The sequence below is a fragment of the Apodemus sylvaticus genome, chromosome 19 (genome assembly GCF_947179515.1).
Source record: "Apodemus sylvaticus chromosome 19, mApoSyl1.1, whole genome shotgun sequence".
Lineage (NCBI taxonomy): Eukaryota > Metazoa > Chordata > Mammalia > Rodentia > Muridae > Apodemus > Apodemus sylvaticus.
Window position 1 is genome coordinate 42,502,194 of NC_067490.1, and position 22,744 is coordinate 42,524,937.

The 22,744-nt window shown below is 38.5% G+C and overlaps 1 protein-coding gene and 1 pseudogene across 4 annotated transcripts in view; both read left to right on the plus strand.

Annotated features, from left to right (window-relative positions):
• Rev3l (REV3 like, DNA directed polymerase zeta catalytic subunit) overlaps nucleotides 1-22,744 on the plus strand; it is a 153,965-nt gene that overhangs the window by 15,914 nt on the left and 115,307 nt on the right. The gene's annotated exons all lie outside the window — the stretch shown is intronic.
• Nucleotides 722-859, plus strand: LOC127670295 (uncharacterized; annotated as a pseudogene).

A 22,744-nucleotide genomic window follows, 5' to 3' on the forward strand; every position in this document is an offset into this window, starting at 1 on the left:
ATTGATTATTCCTTTAAACATTTAAAAAAGCATTTCTGAGGTTGCAATGTAGCTCAGTGTGTTCTTTTACTGCAATGATTTTCCTTTCCAAAAAAGCTGATATTAACTAATGAGATATCTTAGAACGTACAATTACATAAGGGAAAATATGACATTTAAAAATTTTTAAATGTTGTATATCTTATATATTCTTGTCTCATTTGTTATGAACAGTTTGTTTTCCATTTCTGTTTTGTTTTACTTTGCATTACTAATGTTTTCTATGTATGTTATTTAGAACACATACACAAAAGGCTTCTTGACTGATATGACTTTTAGAAACTTTTTTCCTGGTACTCAAAATTGCAATAAGATTAATTACTAGGAAAAAAAATCAAGCTGCATTTTAAAAATCCTTATATAACAGTGATAGGATTGCTGTCAGATTATCGTAAAATTCTAAATGCTAATTTTAGAGTTTTACATCTGCCTTCTTGTAAATCTGTAGCAAGTTTACTTCTGTAGTAATTTGAAGGGATTCTTTAGTTGATTCCCTCTTGAATCCTATTTCTTGTCCTGTGTCATTACTTCTGTTTCTTTTTTTAATATGCTTGCTTCTGTGACACCTGATGTAACGTACGGCCTGTTCCTGTATTTTAATTCTGTTGCATCACTTTGTGTTTAGAAAACCTGCCCGGACCCATATGCTTTGTTCTTTTATCCTTATCATTTTATACATTTAGTGTTATATGAAGGGAGAGAAGGTTAGCCCTCCCCTTGACAGGGATAAAAGAGGCCCTTGGGCCTAACAACACGCATATGGTTAAGGCATTGCTACTTACATCATGATTTTATACATTTAATGTAACCTTATTTTCTTCTTAGTTTTGGCTTTTACTGTGTAAAATGTCTCTTATATTTTTTATCTTAGCATAAATGTCTCATGTATTTTTTATCTTAGCATGAATACAATCTAAGTGGTGATGCCCGCACGCCTCTAATCCCAGCACATGGGAGGCAGAGGCAGGCACATCTCTGAAAAACAGCAGTAGCGAAAGAAAGCACAAATACGGGGCGGGAAGCATACATACGGAAATTCAGTGGAGAGGATAAGATTCAAGAACAAGATAAAATGTTTCTCTTGTGCAATACAGATTTGTATCCCTCATTCAAAATGCATGTGATCATTAAATGTTTCAGATTTTGTATTATTTGCTTGTACATAATGAAATATCTCAAGGACAGGCCCCATGAAATTCATTTAGGTTTCATACATACCTTAATCATACAGCCCGCTAGCATGACTCCGTCACTATAGGATGGTGTGGAATTCTCACACTTAGTGTGTGAACGAGTTGTCCAGTCTACAAGCCTGTCCTTGAACTTGATGTGTCTCCCGCGTTTGTTTGCTCGTCCTGCCTCGGGTCCTTCAGTTACAACTAACTGTGCTTCAATACTCCCAGCCTGGCCTCCAGTTTTATTACCTTAGTTTCTTCAAATAATGTTTTCAGATACTGTGCATGCAGAATGCTTTTCTGAACCCTGTACTGTCTGAGAATGACTTGTTGCATGTGCGTGTTACTGACTGGCATGAAGAGTGGCAGGCTACAGACACCTTGGCTGCCTGGGTCCTGGAGGGAGTTTTACAATTTTCTTGAATAGCTTTCTGATATCTTTATTTTTTTTTTTTTAAGTTGTGTGTGTGTGTGTGTGTGTGTGTAAATATGCAGGTCAGAGGATGACTTGAGGGAGTTAGTTCTCTCCCCACTGTGTGAGCCCTGGGGATTGAACTGAGGTTATCAGGATTGGCAGTTATTTCACAGGCCTTTCAATTCTGTCTGGGCTAAAGAAACTCCTTTTGATACACAGATGCAGATGCTATTCTTTTTGTGGTATTTATTCCTTCTTATGATATTTTATTAAAATGAGTTTTAAAAGTACTGTTACTTGTGGATTATATAACATTTCTTTCCCTTTTAAAAAATATTGTACCCGCCAGGTGGTGGTGGTGCACGCCTGTAATCCCAGCACTCTGGGAGGCAGAGGCAGGCGGATTTCTGAGTTCGAGGCCAGCCTGTTCTACAGAGTGAGTTCCGGGACAGCCAGGGCTATACAGAGAAACCCTGTCTTGGAAAAAACCAAATCCAAAGAAAAAAACCAAAAAAAAAAAAAACCAAAAACAAACCCAAAAACTATTGTACCCATTTTTACTGTCTTCTTTTTTATTTTTAATTAGTTATTTCTCAAGACAAGATTTCTCTGTGTATCCTGGAACTTGCTGTGTACACCAGGATAGCCTCAAAAGCAGAGATCCCCAGTAGGGGCAAAGGTTTGTGTCTGGCCTCACTGTCTTATTTTTAAGCATCCATCTTTTCAGGGTTTTAAATTTTTGATTATGTGTATCTGTCTGGTGCGCATGAGCGCACATGTGCTGCAACACTCTTAGAAGTCAGGCCGCAGCTTGCTGGAGTTGGTTTGCTTCCATAGCATGAGTCATCTCTTAAGAGTTCTGTTTTTAACTCCTACTGCTAGTTTTTAATTTCTGCATAATTAATTGATAAGCACTTTTATTGTTTACTACATCACTGATTTAGTTTTCAACAATATCGAATCTGTTTTTTCATTCCCGATGTAGTTTTTCATTTATTTTTATTCCTTTTTCTTTCATAGCATTTTGGTTTTTATATCTTAGTTCTACATATGTTTGTTGTCTTTTGTTTCTTCTTGGACTTTTCAGTTCATTTGCTTTCCTCATGACAGATATTTCACAGAAATCTTATTTTACTTGTGTGTGTGTGTTTGTATGTGTATCATGCTCATGTGTGTATGTGCATATATGTGTGTGTGTGAAGGCCAGAGATAAACATTGGGTGTCTTCATTGCTTCTATTTCAGTCTGATTCATGTCTCTGAAGGATATGCCTGGCCTTCCCTCCTCTCTCTCGCCAGCACATGGTTTATACATGCGTGCAGCCACATCTGGCTTCTTGAGTGGGGTTTGGGGATCTGAGCTATGCAGCAGGCTCTTTACACACTGGGCCAGCTCCAGCCCAGCTGCATTGCAAACACAAGGCAGACGCATGCTGCACTTCGTGTTCTCTCTCTCTCTCTCTCTCTCTCTCTCTCTCTCTCTCTCTCTCTCTCTTTTAAATTACCACAATTCTATGTGTAGGGTTAGCAGCGGGCAGATGTACGCTCAGTGGGCATGCACGGGCATGTATGCCTTTTTATTTCTGTAGCTAAAGGCCAGAAGTCAATTTTAAGTGTTCCTTAGGAAAACTGTGCACCTTGGTATTGGAGCTGGAGACATGATCTCTCATTGAGACCTGAGGCTTGCTGGTTAGGCTATGATGGCTGGCCATTGAGTCAAATGGATCCTCTTCTCCACTTTCCAAAAGGTGGGCATGTACCACCCTGCTTAGCTTTGTATAGGTTCTGAAAATTGTACTCAGGTCCTTTGTGTGGCAAATACCTTATGAACTAAGCTATCTCATTAGCCCATCTGAGAATCTTTGGCAATTTTTTTTAAAGATAATTTATTGGACTGGTAAGAAACTTGCCATCAAACCTGACTACCACCTAAGTTTGATCCCTGAGACCTACATGGAGCATGGAAAGAACCAACTCCCACAGGTTATCTTCTGACCGCCACATGTGTGCCTTTACATGTATGTGTGAGCACACACAGTAACAGTTTTAAAAATTGATCTATGCTGCTGATTATTTGTAAAAGGTGCATTCCACACAGATCCATCTGTGAAGCAGTGACTTAATGTTTCCGATACGTAGGGCATACCTAGTCTGCTTTTTCATCCTTATTCTCCATTTACAAGATGATAAAGTTGCTTGCCCTGCGTTAGCACTTTGTAGTGTTAATGATTGTATAGGACCCACTCAGACAAAAACATTCATCTCACGTTCTCTATTGGACTAAGATTTATTTTCCTTCTATTGCTCTGTACACTGCCTTGGTATGTAGGAGCTAATATACCTAAGACGCTATGTTTTGTGTGTGTTAAATGAGAGCTTCTAAGTTGTAAATGCCCTTAAAAGTAATGGAAGCTAATTTATTTATTCCTTATTTTGATCTTTAGTTTTTGTGAGACAGTGTCTTCTCACTGTTGGAATCACAGTATAGCTCTGGTTGACCTAGAACTCACAACACTCCTTATGCCTCAGTTTCCCATTGCTACAGGCATGAATCACTACATTTGGCTTATTTATTTTTATGAATGCTATAGAAAAAACTGTGTTCTATCAATCATAAGATAACCATAGAAAGTTATCTTAGAAAGTTCTTAATAAAGATTTTTCCCCCTTGCTGAAGCAGACTCACAGGGAACAGAATGTATTTGATTGTATTTAAAGACTAGTTTTAATTTTTCATTATGTGTGCACATAAGTGCATGTGTGAATTCTGGTGCATTAGATCCCTTGAAGTTGGAGTTACAGGTCTTTTGAGCTTTTGATGTGCTGAGAATTTGGGTCTTCTCTGTGAAAGTAATATGCACTTTTAATTACTGAGCCTTCTTTCTAGTCCCTCATAAATATTTTAATGAAAAAAAAGGTAGAAGAGTTATTTTATATTCTATTCATTATAAAAAGCATATTTTCTCCACATGTTTTTATACATCAGCAGTTGGAATGTGTATGCCTCATTTAGGTGTCAGTGTTCTGACTGTCTTGGGAAGGTCTTGCCATGTATTTCAGGCTGGCCTTGAACTTTTGATCTTGTTTTTTGATCAGCCTCCAGGGTCCTGAGGTTATAGGTGCTGTCTGGGTCTAGGGTTACTATTGCTCTGATGAAAGACCATGGCAAAAAGCAAGTTGGAGAGGAAAGGGTTTGTAGACCCATCATTGAAAGAAGTCAGGACAGAAACTCAAACAGGGCAGGAACCTGGAGCAGGAGCTGATGCAGAGGCCATGGAGGGTGCTGCTGACTGACTTGCTCAGCCTGCTTTCTTATAGAACCAAAGTGGGCTGGGCCCTCCCCATCAGTCACTAATTAGGAAAATGCCCTAAGACTTGCCCACAGCCTTATCCTATGGTGTTATCTTCCTAATTGAGGTTCCTTCTTCCCAGATGACTTCAGTTTGTGTCACGTGAAACTAGCTAGCACAAGTATACACCGTTGTGCCTGGCTTTTACTTTCTTTGTAGTACAGAAATAAGTTTATGATGTATTAAAATCAATAGCAGTTTTGATGAATGAAATATATCAATAGATGTGTGGCTTGATTTTATTCTACATTGATTTTTGTTTGTTTCTTGTAAAAATAGGACCAATATTAGCCTTTCTTCTCCTAAGACCATTGTGGCTTTAGGTTAACTTGGTAGCTTTATTCAGCTGGGATCGAGATACGGTAAAATGTCAGATCCATTGATTTTGGCAAAAATGATTCATAATTAGTAAATTTTATGAAAATGGGGAAGACTGTGGATGAACTATAATTCTGGGAGATGGAGTTCCAGCTTTGGGCCTTTCTAGGTGTCACAGCTCTTATAATTGAACAAGCCCCTTGCTGAAGCCTTGGCAGCTATTTCTGTTTGCTCCAAACCTGAACTGTGAATGCCCCAGTCCTTGTGCTCTCATCTTTTTACACTTGGCTTGTCTCCTGAGGCGGCAAAGGAAAATAGTTCCTGAGTAGCTCTGAGGATTACTAAAAAGCATAGTGCTGGCATGCTGTTTCATGTTCTACATCTTATCAAGAAGTGTAAGTAATACTTGTTGGGTCCTGTTGCATTCAGTCTGAATGGTCAGTTGGAGCTAAAGGGGCTCCTTACATCTGCTTATCATGTTATTTGTTTTAATGTTTGACTATAGAATAAATATTGATTTGTTATTTATTCTCCATAAGAATTTAAATTTATAAATATGTGCACATGCATCCAAAAATTCCTCCAAAATGGATGTACCAAGGTATGTCCATCCATACCTTGTATAAGATTGATTGATCATGTTACATATCCTCACCAGCATATATGATTGTCAGACTTTAGGTTTTAAGTTAGTTCTTTAAACATTTTAATTACTTATGAGTGTATGTTACTATGTGAGCATATGTCATGTGTATACCAATGTCTGCAGAGGCATTTGTTATGAGATTTCTATACTCCCGCTGAATAAGGAGGAATTGATTGAGGCTAAGTACTAATCTGCAGTGCTCTAAAATCAATTTAGATACTCAAAAAGTTGAAGATTTTATATTTTCTGTTAAGGAATGAATGTTCAACTTCTATATAATGTTATAGCAAAAAATATTAATGAACTAAGTGTTCAAATGTATTGAATGTTTATAATACCATCTGTTCAGTTACCAAAAGATTTAAGAATCAAAGGAGTTGGGCAGGAGAGATGGCTCAGCAGTTAAGAGCACTGACTGCTCTTCCAGAGGTCCTGAGTTCAATTCCCAGCAACCACATGGTGGCTCACGACCATCTGAAATGGGATCCGATGCCCTCTTCTGGTGTGTCTGAAGAGAGTGACATTGCACTCACATACGTAAAATAAATAAGTAAATCTTAAAAAAAAAAAAAAAAGAATCAAAGGAGGAAGTTTTTTTTCATAACTATGTGAAGAAGCAGCTTCAATAATTTGTATAGTATGATCCTTTTGTTTAAAAATGTATATATTGTAAACATACGGACAAAAATAATAAAAGCACTAAAAGGTGGGTGATGTTTCTACTTTTGTGTTGTTGATTATTTTTAAAATAAAAGCATTTTCTTATGATTAAAAAAATATTAATTGGGCTGGAAGCGGGCTCAGTTCAGTAAATGCTGATTTCTATCAAGTCTGACAACCTGAGTTTGATGCTTAGAATCTGCCTGGTGGAAATAGGAAATGTGTTCTCACAAATTGTCTTCTGACTTCTAGGTATAAGTCGCGCGCGCGCACACACACACACACACACACACACACACACACACACACGGTACATGTGAAAAACAATGTGTAAAAACACTAATCCCCAAACATAATCTACTGACGACAGTCCTCTCCAGACTGAGACCATCACCAACTTTTTGTATTTTAAAGGTATTTTCCAAACTGTAGTTCCTGAATAAAATTGTCTTGGCATTACAACATTCTCATTAGTACAGAATAATTCTTTGGCTGGAGAGATGGCTCAGTGGTTAAGAACACTTGTTACTCTTAGGAGGACCTGGGCTCAAGTCCCAGCACCCACATGATAGCTCATAACCATATAGTTCTAGGCAATCTGATATCCTCTTCTGGCTTCCCTGGGCACCAAGCACACCTCCATACGTGCAGGTAAAACATTCATATACCTGAAATTTAATTTATATCATACATATATATTATTATTATAATATAATATCTCCCTCATATCTACCAGTTATAGGAAATAAAAATCTCTGGGAATGTTGTAGGAATGAGTACTAACCAGTATCACTGGTATTCTTACATATTTTAAGGTGATCAAACTATTTTGTATTCCTAAGACTGTGGGTAACAGTTTTTCCTGCTGTGGCACTGAGCTGTTGACTCAGCTCACTGGGTCTTGCTGAAGTTTTGTAGTCTAAGTTGCTTGTTCTTCCATCAGGTGACTGTCCTCAAGGCCTTGCATATGCCAGGGTGTAAGGAGCACAGACCTTGGCTGTTTGAAGTGTGCAGAGTATCTACCAATGTCACTCTGCAAATAAATTTGAATGAGTAAATGCTGTTTCTATGTTTGGTATAACTGCTCATGTGCATTCCATAGTACAAGACAGTTTTGAGACATTACCTTGTTGTGAAGCCTTTTTTTTTTTTTTTTGGTCACTTTGGCTTTTGTGCCACCATTGTGTTTTGTACTTGTTAGAGCAAACAAAAGATTTAAGAGTTATGACTTAAGAGATAAGATTTAAGAGCTATCAAATTCCTTGAGAGTTGTTGTTTGGCTTCCCTATTATAGTACGTGCTCTTGAGAGTAGAACAGTATGCTGTGAATCTCTGTGTCCTCAGGGTGCGGTGCCAGACATGCCACAGTTAGGAAAAAAGTCTTGTGGAGGAATAACAGCGAATGATCTATTAGGAAATAAGTAGAATAGTCAGGCCCATAAAATAGGATGGTAGTTAACAGAGGTTGGGAGGAGGAAGTGGAACCTTCTTGTTCTATAAGGACAATCTCAGTGTCGGGTGACAGAGAAGTTCAGAAGGTGCTTAGTGATCATGGTTGAACAACAGGGTTGTTGAATTGTACACCCCAAGAAGGTTAAAATGATAAATTTTGCGTTATATGTTTTACTTTTTATGCGTATACATGAATATTGTGTATGATGTATGTGTATTTGTGTGTGATTCGTGTGCGTATGTGTATGTGTGAGGGTAGAGGTCACAAGAAGGACATGTTGGCAGACAGCAAGCCCTAGCAGTTGGCCCCTCACTGTGCCGGCCTTCCAGGAGTCTGTGATCGCACTTAGCTGTGAGCATTCTTACCTGCTGGGCCATCTCCAGCCCTGACAGGTTTCTTTCTTTACTTATTTTTCCAGGTATTTGTGGGTGTATATGTCCCATAGAAAGAGCATAGAGGCCCGAAGACAATGTCTGGGGATTGGTCTAATGCTTCAACCGTGTGGATCTTAGGGATGAGATTTGGGTCATTAGGCTCTCTGGAGCCTGACAATTGTTTTAAAAACAAAAATTCATAAAGATAAGGTCTACTTCGTTCACTTTTATTCTCCACAGTTTGTAATGCTGGTTCCTTTAGATTTATTATTGAAATTATGTTTAAATACTTTTAAAATGCTTTGTCTTGGCAAACTTCATACTTGTGTACAGTGTATCTTGACCACATCCACCCTTCACTCCCTCCCAATTATGTTTTCTTTTGACATAATACTTGATCATAGATATTTGGAATTAAATTGGACATAGAGAGCAAGCCCATCACAAATAAAATTTAAAAAACAAAATTTATAAAATAGAAAATATTACATGTCACATATAAAACATTCTTGTAATTTTTTTTAGTAATAAAATTAATGATTGAAGTGGTTTTTATTTGCTGATAAGACTACCACCAGTTGATAACTAAAATTGTGGTAGTACTAAACCACATATGGACTATATTTTTTATTTTTGTACATGCATATCATAAAGCTTAATTTTTAAATCTTATAAATTAATAAAAGAAAAAAATAATATAATAAAAGGTACATGAATGTAGTCTTGTGGTTCAGTATTTTATTGTACTTTATCCCTTTCACTTAAAGGAAGAGAGCTTTTTGTAGTTTCTCTTTGGCATACCTGAATTACTAGCATCACTATTAGCTTGTGTTTGGGGGTCATAATGAAAACTGCAGTTGCTTGAACACAAGCATTACAAACAGACAGCATCTAAGACAGTTTCTAAGTGACTAATGGATGGGTAGAACATACAGTGTGGCGCCTAGACAAAAGAAGGACTCCTAGGCATAGTGGGTCAAAGCATGTGTAAGGTTTCATCATGCTATAACGAATGGACGCAGCTTGTGAGTTGTGGGTCTGTAGAGATGGCGCAGCAATTAAGAGTGCTTACTGTTGTTGGAGAGGATCCAGTATAGTTCCCATCACTCTCATGGCAGCTCACGACCATCCATAGCTCCCAATTCCAGGAGACACAGCAGCCTTCTTGGCATCTATGGGTAGGTACCAGGTACATGTAAATATATTAAGGCTATAAATTAAGGCACTAAAATTTTTGTGTATATATATATATATATATATATATATATATATATATAATAGATACTTAGTATAGTATATATTATATTTAGTGTATACTATATATATAGTAATAATATATGCTTAGTATATATATATATATATATATATATATATATGTGTGTGTGTGTATGTGTGTGTGTTTGAATTTCCACTTATTGTTTTCCAACCATACAGTGTATAGCTACAGATAAAAAGGGATGATCATTATGTATCATAGCACAAGTGTGGAGGTCAGAAGACAACCCTTGCAAGTTGCAAGTGGTCTGGCCGTCAATTATGTGAGTCTCAGGGATTGAATTCAGTTCATTAGATTTGGTACTGAGTGCTTTTATTTACCTACCCCTCTCTCTGCTTCTGGACAACTTGGATCTTGGTCCATTGTTAAGGCAAATTGATGTGCATGCATACCTGTGCATATTTGAATTTCTAATGCAAATAAGTTCTAATAAGGTCTTCAGGACTTATTTATAAAAGAATTTCTATGGGATAGTTTTTAATTTTTTCATAAATGTTCAATTATTTAAACCTTTTTAAATTTAAGTATATTTTGATCATATTCTTTCCTTCTCCAAGTCTTCCAGATCCTTGCCTCCTTCCTCTCTACCCAGCTTTTAAGTTATTTCTCAAAAAACAGACTGTCTTAGTTAGGGTTTTACTACTGTGAACACAGACACTATGACTGAGGTAACTTTTATAAGGACAACATTTAGTTGGGGCTGGCTTACAGGCTCAGAGGTTCAGTCCAGTATCATCAAGGCAGGAGCATGGCAGCATCTAGGCAGGAATGGTGCAGCAGGAGCTGAGAGTTCTACATCTTCATCTGAAGGCTGCTAGGAGAATACTGGCTTCCAGGCAGCTAGGATGAGGGTCTTCTAGTCCACACCCACAGTGACACACCTACTCCAACAGGGCCACAATTTTCTAATAGTGTTTCTTCCTGGGCTGAGCATATACATCCATCACAACAGATAAAAACCGGATACAATAACCCCACCTCCTAAAACCAAGGAAACAAAATAAAGCCACTTCCAAAATGAGAAACAAACATAACCCCAAAACAAACTAACGAAACTCTACACCAAACTGCAAGCAAATAAAAGTGTACACACACAACCCCCAAAAACCTGGAGTCCATTATATATCAGCCTGTCCAGGAGTGGTTTATATACCCAGTGCCACTCTATTAGAAAAAAACTAATGTTCCCCCACCCAGCAGGTGGAAGGGACAGTTTAGTTGTTAACCTTTACTCTAGTAGTTAGGTTTTCATTCATTCATACATTCATTCATTCATAATATATAATAATATCAAAGATAAAAAGATAAAAGTCATCACATTGAAGTTGGACAAGAAAAACCAGCAGGAAGAGAACCCAAGAGGCTGCACAAGAACCCACTTGCTCACATACTCAGGAATCCATGAAAGCACTAAAGTGGAAGCCCTGTACTTTTGGCGTCAGTCTCTCCGGGACAGCTTAAAAAGTAGATTTAGGCTCTTGTCACCTAGAAGTCTAATGCAGTAGAGTGGGATAGTGCCCAGAAATATGTTGGTGCTTCTGAGAACCTACCATAAAAAAAGTTATTTTGAGCTGGGCAGTGGTGGCGCAGGCCTTTAATCCTAGCCTTCAGGAGACAGAGGCAGACGGAGCTCTGAGTTGGAGGTTAGCCAGGGCTACATAGAGAAACAATGTCTCAAACAACAATGTTATTTTGAAGACACTATTGATACTTTGGTACCATCTAAGTGTTTCTATAAGAAGTGTAGTCTAATTATTCAAATAGTTATAATAGTAACTTAAGTATAGCAGTGTCTTTGTGGCTGAGTCATTCCTGCCAGCTGTTTTTTTTTTTTTTTCTTCTTCTTTTCTTGTCAGTCACTGCCACATCTTTACCTGTTGCTGTTAACTGTCAAGTGTTAATACATCTTTATGAGTGAAGTGAGATCAAGGGCAGGTATATTCATTTCTCTGCCTAAATTAAAATCAGTCTTTGAGCTGTAATTTGCATATAGTAAAGTTGATCAGTAAGATGAGTTATGGCAATGTATCTAGTCATCTCAGCGTGTCTGTTACATTAAAAGGTTAATGTACCATTGTCTCCTCATCCTTGACTCCTAGCAACTGATGATCTGCAATATTACTAGGATTCCTATGATTTTATCTTTTCTAGAATTTCGTATAGAGGGAATCATATAGGATATGTTTCTTTCTCTTGCATGTATCAGTAGTGTGTCTTTTAATTTTTCATTTATTTAATTTTCCATTATATGGCTGTGCCAGTCACTAAACTGTTGGTACTTGGATTGATTGTAGTTAGAGATGTTATGAATAAATCTGCTGTGGGCACTGATGTATTTTTTACATGATTATATACTTTCATTTCTCTTACAGCTTCACAAAAGTAGATTACCAGGTTTCCCCTGATCCCCAAATAACTATAATTTAGCATTATCTCTAGCATTGTGTAAGTGGCCAAGTTTCTCCATATTCTTATTAACATTTGTTTATGTGTAGTCTTTAGATTGATTGAACCCCTTTTTATAGAAATATAATGACATTTCATTGTAGTCTTCAGTTTTATTTCCCTAAGGAAGGACTAAGGAGTCCTTAAATTTTTGTTATATTTTTTTAAAGTGCGCACACACGTGTGTGTGTGTGTGTGTGTGTGTGTGTGTGTGTGTGTAATGCGCGTGCGCGCACGCGCGCGTGGACCATGTGTTGCCATGATACCTGTAGAAGCTGGTGGCTGGGGGAGAGACAGAGACAGTGCATCCGATCCCCCAGAACTGGAGTTGTGAGCAACTTGACCTGGGTGCTGGGAGCTAAACTTGGGATCTTCTCCAAGACTGTATGTGCTTGTAATTGCTGAGCCATTTCCCCAGCTTTGGTCCTGAATATATTTTCAACCACTTCCTTCTTTGATGAAGTTATTTATGGTGGGGGTGTGGAGCTTTTGAGTTATTTATTTCCTTTTTCATTAATCTGAAAATGTATTTTGTCCAGACCTTATTAATTAGATTATCATTAATCAAAATGTATTTCATCCAGTCAATAATTGTACAACAGTACAATTATTTTGTCTTAGACCTGACAATTTCTTCAATGTATAAATAATGTTTGTTGAAGGCTTTGTTTGCTAAATCTGTATAATTTCTTGACTCATGTGTTGCTGCTACTGCCAGTTTTCTTCTGTTAATACTGTTTTAAGGTTTATTTTTATTCTTAGGTAGGTAGGATCAGCACAACCCCTTAGAGCTAGTTTTACTGAAACGATAACCTTACAGTTATTTGACCTGAGACTCTGTAAGGTTGTCTTCTTTCTGGATGCTCTGTATATACTTTTCTAGGACTCTTCTGTCTGATTACCACATGACAGAGCAGTGTAGTCAGAGTTTAGGAGTGAAAACAAGAAACACAACTTTATTCACAGAGCTCATTAAGCAGAGAGATGGACTTCTGTTAGGATTTGCTTCCTGCTTGGGAGCTGAATGAGGAATTGTTCCACATGTGACTGATGAGCATTGGCGGCCTAGTGAATGACTTCTTAGACCTCAGTGATCAAAGCCTGGGAGGCTGCCTTCTCCCAGCAGGGACTCCAGATCACCTCAGAGGCCCAGTCTCAGTTTTGCATATCTCAAGAACTAAGATCATCACGCACTTCGGTTGTTCTCATTATTGGTTGGTTTGTTCATAAATAGTTTTGGACACAGGCTAGAGGACGGTAGCCAGCAGCTGCCTGAGGTCCTCTCTTGTTCACCAATAAACTTAATGATAATGAAAGAAAACATTTCATATGGTCATACCTAAATTAATACTTGACTACTGGAAGATAAGAGTCAGGCGAGTTTAACTAGGGAGTGCTGGTCTCAGGGTTTGCCTTTACTTTGGTTGTTTCTTTTCTGTTTGGAGGAGATTACGTAAGCACATGCTGATATTCTAACCAAAGACTTTAGGGGGACTCTGCAGACCTACTATACTCACTCACTGTTCTTCCCTCTATTACTCTGTCTACTAACTTCTAACGAGCCTTAGGGCTTTGTTTCTTCCAACCAGGGAGATTCCCAGTTTTCTTGTGGGTTTCTTTTCCCTGTATTCCCCTAAGACTGTAAGTGGGAAACTGTTGCATGGGGCGCTTGCTTTCTTTTCTTTCTTTGAGGTACTCCTTTTCCACATAGCCAGTGTCTAGTGTTTAAAAAACCACTGGGGTCTGAAGAGATGGTTCAACAGCATTGGCTGCTGTTCCACTGGACAGATGTTCGATTCCCAACACCCACATAGCAACTCACAGTTGTCTATAATTCCAGTCCCAGGGGACCCAACACCTTCTGGCCTCTGCAGGCACCAGGCATGCTTGTGGTGCACAGGCGGCAGAACATTCATTCATACATATAAACAAATATACTTAAAAATAAACAGATTATTTACAAAACATTTATATGTCTGTCTTTCTGTCTCTTTATATATATATGTATATATATATATACACACATACACATACATATATATATAATATATTCCTTTTTCACTTAAATTATTTTAGACAAAAAAATTCCATTCCATATTTCATCTATACCCAAAGCCTTCTCTACTCAGTTTTTAAAGATTCAGCTCAAATCTTCTCCAGATATTTCATACTATATTTTCTAGTCAAAATTACTTGAACATAAAGAACAAAAGCTATTTCAAAAAAAAATTCTAGGGGCTGGAGAAAGGGCTCAGTGGCGAAGGGCACTTACTGCTCTTATGGAGGACTCAAGTTGGATTCTCAGTCCCCCTGCTGGGTGGAGACCTGTAACTCCAGCTCTGGGGGATCTTATTCCTCTGCCTTGTGTGGATACCTGCACTCATGCACATATCTGCAAACACACACACACACACACACACACACATACACTTAATAAATTCCAAGCTTTTAAAGAGGAAGCTCTAATTTTAAAAGGACATTTATATTTCATTATAGAGAAATCTTACAGATGTTCATTGCATTGTTTAAACACAGTACAACTTCCATTCTCTTGTATATCTGTAAATTGCTTCACAAAATTCATTATTTATTTCTTCCCTTTTTCTTGTTCTTTTTTTTTGAGACAGGGTTTCTTGGTGTAGTCCTGGCTATCCTGGGACTCACTTTGTAGACCAGAGTATCCTCAAACTCAGTCCGCTGGCCCTGGCCTCTTGCCTCACCAGTACTGGGATTAAAGGTGTCAGTGCCACCTTGACTCATAGATTCTTTTGGCTTTGGCTCTTACTTGCCAGGATATTAACAATAACTAATGGAATATGACTTTTCAGCTTTAGTTCTATTCCAGATTAAAAACAGTTTTTATTAGTGTGAGTTCAAGGACAGCAATGGTCTTGTAATGAATTCCACGCCATCCAGCACTAGGTGGCTATACGTACCCTGTCTCAAAAACAAAAACAAAACAAAAATTAAATTCATTAGTGTATATGTGTATTAGGCATACAGATCCTATGTATGCGTGTGGAGATCAGAGGAGAATCTGTTCTCTCGTTGCACCTTGTTGAAGCAGGCTTTCTTTAGTTTCTGCTGCTGCTTGCTTGCTCCAGGCAATGCGGCAATTCCAGGCAGTTCTCCTGACCTTGCCTCCCACTCTACTGCAGGAGTGCTGGGATTACAGATGTGTACCACTGCCTCCACCCAGTTTTCTTTTTGACATGGGTCCTGGGGGTTGAACGTAGATGGTCAGGTTTGTGTAGCAAGTGCTTTGAGCCATCTTGCCAGTCCTTGGCTTTAATTCTTATTAAAAAATAGTCAAATTGCTCAAGGGAGTCAGAAAATTAATGTTACTCTTAAATGGATTTCAGTATTGGCACAGTGATTCTTTATAATTGATAGAAACGATTTTTTAATATATAAAATCAAAATATTTGAGCTTAGTTTGAGGAACTAACTCAAAATATTACTCTAATTCTAAACTCTAAAATAGTTTAGAAATTTTACCAAAAAGTTTTTAATTCTTGATAATGCTTGATAAATAATGTTTATACCAAGGTAACATATTTTGTTTAAATTCTTAGATTTTTTTTTTTAGAATAAAAACATCTATAAACATTTGTAGAACATGTGTTTTGTACCAGGCATTAAGATACTATTGATGCAAAGGAACTTATATGTTAGAAGGGGGTCAGCTCATTTAGAACCTGAAGCATCCTGTGTTCATCCGCCAGCTCTGCCTTATACCCCGTCTCTGCTTCTGTACCATACTGTATCATACCACCTCCTCCTTATTGCATTATTATCTGTGATGGTGTCTGTGCTCCAAAAGAAGGTAGGAATTAGTTCTAAAAGACTGCTTCCTAAATCCTAAAATAATTGGTTTTTGTCCTGTTATAGAAAAAGTTTGCCAGCCTCTGACATTGCATAAAATTAAATTAATTAGTTTACATTGTCCAGACTTCTTTAAGTGGGTCTTAAACTTGAATTGCAATTAATAATGTGAAATGATCAAATTACTTTCCAAAGTCTTGAGTTTATATTACAAGTTCTCTGTTTCATTTTCTGTTTATGTCATAGGGTTATTTTGTCTCTTAGTTAACTTTGGGCTAGTGTTTCTAAGATTGCTTTTTTTCTATAGAAGGGTTTTCTAGCATTTGAAAGTTGACTTTGAAGTGTCTCATACATGGGTATCTGGGTTTATTGGTGATTTAGAACATATGTATATGCTGGTTGGCAAAAGGCTAAAAGCCTACTCTTGTAACCACCCATGCAACTACAAATTGTGAAGGATCTTTGTATCTTTTGTAGTAAATACAATTTTCCTCTTCAATATGTTAACACAATGAGTATTGTACTTTAAGATTAAGTTTGGTTGAAATTAACTTTCCCCCCTTGCAAAATGTAAAAATTAAACTCAGAAATTACCACCTTGGGTCTAAATGTGCTTGAGAGTTATGTGACCAGTTCTTTTGTCTTCATGGTTGCCATTGATCAAGGCAAAGAAGTTCCATGGGGTTTTCATCAAGTTCCTTGTGTTTCAGGTCTCTGCTCTGTGAAGAGTAGCATCAGTCATCTTTAACACTTTTTCACTCCAGAATATAAGAGACCTTATGACTGAGGGCCCCAACAGCCACTGCCCCTCCCCCATGCCATCCAGTTCGAGTCCCTGTTTCCTGCTGCACTGATCTTCAAGCCCCTGGCCACTGCCCTGTGTGCTGCACACGAGGCACACTGCCCTTCCTGATGAGCACCCTGAGGAAGTCAGTCTGATGACTGGTGCTTGTTTTTGTGTTGAGTATTGATACTTCACTATATAAATGTAATACATCATTTATGTCAAAAATGCTGTAGGCAGTGATCCTCACAGTGGGAGGGAGATTCCTGATTAGGAAGTGAGAGAGTCTCAGGAAAAACTCAAGTCCCTGTGATCTGGGAACTTGCCACACGAAGATCCCCCATCCCAACCCAGCCACATGCAGCACACAAAGGTGATTATAGGACAGTGAAATAAGTGAGTCAGAGTTTGAGATCTTTCCAAAACATATAGCTAGCAACTTTTCTATGTCTAAACAACTCTACGCTAAATTATAAAGGCAGCTTATTTTTAAAAAAATCAGCAAAAAACTATAGACATTTCACTAAGGAATATTCTTGAATAGCTAGAATGCAAGTATGGAAAAATACTTTATATAGTCCTGTCATCATAGAAGTGCAAATTAAAGCCGCTATGATGTATCATTATACAACCATTAAAATGACTACAACAAATTACCTAGCTCCAAACACTGGCATGAGTATTGCGGTGTGACTCAAGCTTTGGTGTGCTGCTGGTAAGGATATAAAATGAGGCAAACATATCAGAATGGACTTTCTCTTGACTTTAAACATTTGACCCACTGTGAGACAAGATAAATGAAAACAGATGCACAAAAAAACAACACAGGTGCTCGAAATGTATAACACGACAGATGCACTTGTGAAAATTCAAAGTTCACTTAATTTTGCATTTATAGATTTCACTCTATAGGAACTTTCTGCACTCAGAAAAGTAAACACTGAGTCGTAGTTTCAGAAAATAAAATTTTCTCAGTGGTGAAGATTAGTAACTCTGAAATTGTGTGTGTGTGTGTGTGTGTGTGTATGTGTGCTAAGCTTGTACAAAGCCATATATTTATAAATATATAATTATAAATAAACCATATATTTAGAATAGCAGGAATCAGGTTTCTTGCTATTGGTCAGGAGAGAAACCTGTAGAGGACCAGAATGTCTCTGCGGTATTGAGTTGAGATCAGAGGTATCATTTTGAGCTCATAGTTTTTCATAGAAGGATAGAAACAGAAATAAATGTAGGTGAAATTATTAGAAATTGTGCCAAGTTTGATGCCACACGCCAGCACTTGAGAGGCTGAGGCAGGATCAGGGGTTCAAGACCATGTGAGCTCTATAGAAGACCTGATTAGGAAGAGAGGGGACTTTCAGACAAATCTCATGTAGTCCAGGCGGGCCTCAAACTTGCTGTGTAGCCAAGGGGGTATTCTTGAACATCTTCCCAGTGTTGGGATCACACTGTTTCTAGATTTTGATTTCTAAACATTATCTATTTTTTTTTAAAAAGGGGGTGTGTGTCTTAAGAAATCACTTCTTCTATGTCCGAGGCAGACAAAGAACAAGCGGAGCCCAAAGCATATTATTCCCAGAAAGAGAAATTAAATTAGATATTTCAATTAATAAATCAATTTAGCTATATAAAGAAATTAGAAATTGTGACAAGTTTGGTGGCACACACCAGCACTTGAGAGGGTGAGGCACAGTCTGCAGCTCAAGGCCAGCTGAGCTCCTTAGAAGACCTGATGAGGAAGATCGGGAAGAGGAGAGAAGTGAAATTATTATGCTTGTCTTCACAATAAAAAAGAAGCTGAACAATCTGAAAATCTGTTTTTTTTTAATGGAATCCAAACCAAAGCTGGCATCTTTGATCCCAGCAGTTGGGAGGCAGAAGCAGCAGATCTTTATGAGGTTGAGGTCAGTCTGGTCTACGTAGTGAATTCCAGGACAGCTAGAGTTGCATAGTGAAACCCTGTCTCAATAAAAACAAACAAACCAAAAGACAAAGTCACAAGGTAAATGTCCAAACTAGACGACAAGTGAGTGCAGAGAGCCACGTCTTGCCAGAAGAAGCCATTAGAGCCAAGAAATGGTGAGGAAATGAAGTCTCAGAAGTTGGAATCTGAGCATGAACATCTGTGTTAAAAGTGCTGGGGCCCAATATTTGGAAGCTCCCACCCTCCACTAGACTTTTCCGTGAAGGTGGTAATGGTGGGGTGACTTTGAACTTCTACCAGGGAAGCTGGAAATGGGAAACTACCCAGAGTCTAGTCATTTATGCAAAGAGAAACAAGTGCGTCTGAAATCCTAGCCTAGGCTACAGGCCTACTTACCAGCCAAAAACTAGTCACGGGACTATAGAGCACATCCTCTCTCTCAGCTTGTTTCAGCAGTTCTAGTGTGACTATGAGAACTGTAAGCCCCCCCCCCCACACACACATTAAATAGTTTCCAACCGTGCCACACAAAGCAAGGACACTACCTGTATACACAAAGTAAGTCTTGAAGTGCTTCAAAGACACTCCCACTTGGTTCCTCAGCAGGAGGTATGGCTCAGTGGTAGAGCACTAACTCTGAGTTTAATTTAATTCCCAGAAGTAGAATAAGCAAAAAAAAAAACAAAAAAACAAAAAAAAACAAAAAAAACAAAAAAAACCCAAACTACTCACCTTGCCTCCCCTTTTATAATTCAGCATTCCTGTCCCCCCCAACCACCAGATTGGCATTTTTTTCTTTAAATTGGATATTTTCTTTATATTTCAAATATTATTCCCTTTCCTAGTTTCTCCTCCTGAAACCCCCATCCCATTCCCTCTCCCCCTGCTTCTATGAGGGTGCTCCCCTACCCACCCACCCACCCACTCTTGCCTCCCTGTCCTGGCATTTCCCTACACTGGTGCATCAAGCCTTCACAAGACCAAGGGCCTCTCCTCTCATTGATGCCTGACAAGGCCATCCTCTGCTACCTATGCAGCTGGAGCCGTGGGTCCCTCCATGTGTACTCTTTGGCTGGTGGTTTAGTCCCTGGGAGCACTGGGGTCTGTTTGGTTGATATTCTTCCTATGGGGTTGGAAACCCCTTCAGCTCCTTCAGTCCTTTCTCTAACTCCTCCACTGGGTACCCTGTGCTCAGTTCAGTGGTTGGCTGCCAGCATCCGCCTCTGTATTTGTCATGCTCTGTCAGGGCCTCTCAGGAGACAGCCATATCAGGCTCCTCTCAGCAAGCACTTTATGGCATCCACAATAGTGTTGGGGTTTGGTGACTGTATATGGGATGGATCCCCAGATGGGGCAGTCTCTGGATGTCCTTTCCTTCAGTCTCTACTCCACACTTTATCTCCGTATCTCGTCCCTTGAGTATTTTGTTCCCCCTTCTAAGAAGGACTGAAGCACCCACACTTTGGTCTTCCTTCTTCTTGAGCTTCATGTGGTCTCTGAATTGTATCTTGGATATTCTGAGCTTTTGGGCTAACATCCACCTATCAGTGAATGCATACCATGTGTGTTCTTCTGTGATTGGGTTATCTCACTCAGGATTGATATTTTCTACTTCCATCCATTTGCTTAAGAATTTCATGAAATCATTGTTTTTAATAGCCGAGCAGTATTCCATTGTGTAAATGTACCACATTTTCTGTATCCATTCCTCTGTTGAGGGACATCTGGGTTCTTTCCAGTTTCTGGCTATTATAAATAAGGATGCTATGAACATAGTGGAGCATGTGTCCTTGCTATATGTTGGAGCATCTTTTGGATATCCAGGAGTGGTATATGTCCAGTTTTCTGAGGAACTGCCAGACTGATTTCCAAAGTGGTTGTACCAGTTTACAATCCCACCAACAATGGAGGAGTGTTCCTCTTTCTCCACATCCTCGCCAGCACCTGCTGTCTCCTGAGTTTTTGATCTTAATCATTCTAACTGGTATGAGGTAGAATCTCAGGATTATTTTGATTTGCATTTCCCTGATGACTAAAGATATTGAACGTTTCTTTAGGTGCTTCTTGGCCATTTGATATTCCTCATTTGAGACTTCTTTGTTTAGCTCTGTACCCCATTTTTAATAGGATTATTTGATTCTCTGGAGTCTAACTTCTTGAGTTCTTTGTATATATTGGGTATTAATCCTCTATTGGATGTAGGATGGGTAAAGATCTTTTCCCAATATGTTGGTTGAATTTTTGACCTATTGACAGTGTCCTTTGCCTTTCAGAAGCTTTGCAATTTTATGAGGTCCCATTTGTTTATTGTTGATCTTAGAGCATAAGTCATTGGTGTTCTGTTCAGGAAATTTCTCCCTGTGCCCATGTATTTGAGGTTCTTCCCCACTTTCTCTTCTATTAGTTTCAGTGTATCTGGTTTTATGTGGAAGCCCTTGATCCACTTGGACTTCAGATTTGTACAAGGAGATAAGAATGGATCGATTTGTATTCTTCTACATGCTGACCTCCAGTTGAACCAGTGCCATTTGTTGAAAATGCTGTCTTTTTTTCACTGGATGTTTTTAGCTCTTTGTCAAAGATCAAGTGACCATAGGTGTTTGCGTTCATTCCTGGGTCTTCAATTCCCTTCCATTGATCTACCTGCCTGTCTCTGTACTGACACCATACAGTTTGTTTGTTAGTTTGTTTGTTTGTTTGTTTGTTTGTTTTTTTACCACTGTTGCTCTATAATACAGCTTGAGGTTAGGAATGGTGATTTCCCCCAGATGTTCTTAATGTAATCCCCTATATAAACAAACTCAAAGGAAAAAACCACATGATCATCTCATTAGATGCCGAGAAAGCATTTGACAAGATTCAGCACCACTTCATGGTAAAAGTCTTGGAAAGATTAGAAATTCAAGGCTCATACCTAAACATAGTAAAAGCAATATACAGTAAACCAGTAACCAACATCACACTAAACGGAGAGAAACTTGAAGCAATCCCTTTAGAATCAGGGACTAGACAAGACTGCCCACTCTCTCTAGCCAGAGCAATTAGACAACAAAAGGAGGTCAAAGGGATACAATTTGGGAAAGAAGTCAAAATATCACTATTTGCAGATGATATAATAGTATACTTAAGTGACCCCAAAAACTCCACCAGAGAACTCCTACAGCTAATAACAACTTCAACAAAGTGGCCGGATATAAAATTAACTCAAACAAATCACCTTTCTTGCCTTTCTTTGGTTTTATTTATTTATTTGGGGGGGGGTATAATCTAATTTTGTTAACCAGACTTGTACTTTCAGCAATCCTCCTGCCTTAGTCTGAATTGAATTATGCTTGAATTATGGGCATGCATCAACACAACCTAGTTTTCATTCCCTGATCTTTTTTTTTTAATTCGATGTATTCTTTATTTACATTTCAAATGATTTCCCCTTTTCTGGGTCCCCATTCCCTGAAAGTCCCATAAGCCCTCTTCCCTCCCCCTGTTCCTCCATCTACTCCTTCCCACTTCCCTGTTCTGGTATTCCCCTATACTGTTGCACTGAGTCTTTCCAGAACCAGGGGCCACTCCTCCGTTCTTTTTGGACCTCATTTAATATGTGGATTATGTCTTGGGTATTCCAAGTTTCTAGGTTAATATCCACTTATTAATGAGTACATACCATGATTGATCTTTTGAGACTGGGTTACCTCACTTAGTATGATGTTCTCCAGCTCCATCCATTTGCCTAAGAATTTCATGAATTCATTGTTTCTAATTGCTGAATAGTACTCCATTGTGTGTGTGTGTGTGTGTGTGTGTGTGTATATATATGTATATATATATATATATATATATATATATATATATATATATATATATATATATATATATTCACATCTTTTGCATCCATTCCTCCATTGAGGGACACCTGGGTTCTTTCCAGCTTCCGGCTACTACAAATAAGGCTGCTATGAACATAGTGGAGCATGTGTCCTTATTGCATGCCGGGGAATCCTCTGGGTATATGCCCAGGAGTAGTAGCAGGGTCCTCCGGAAGTGTCATGCCCAGTTTT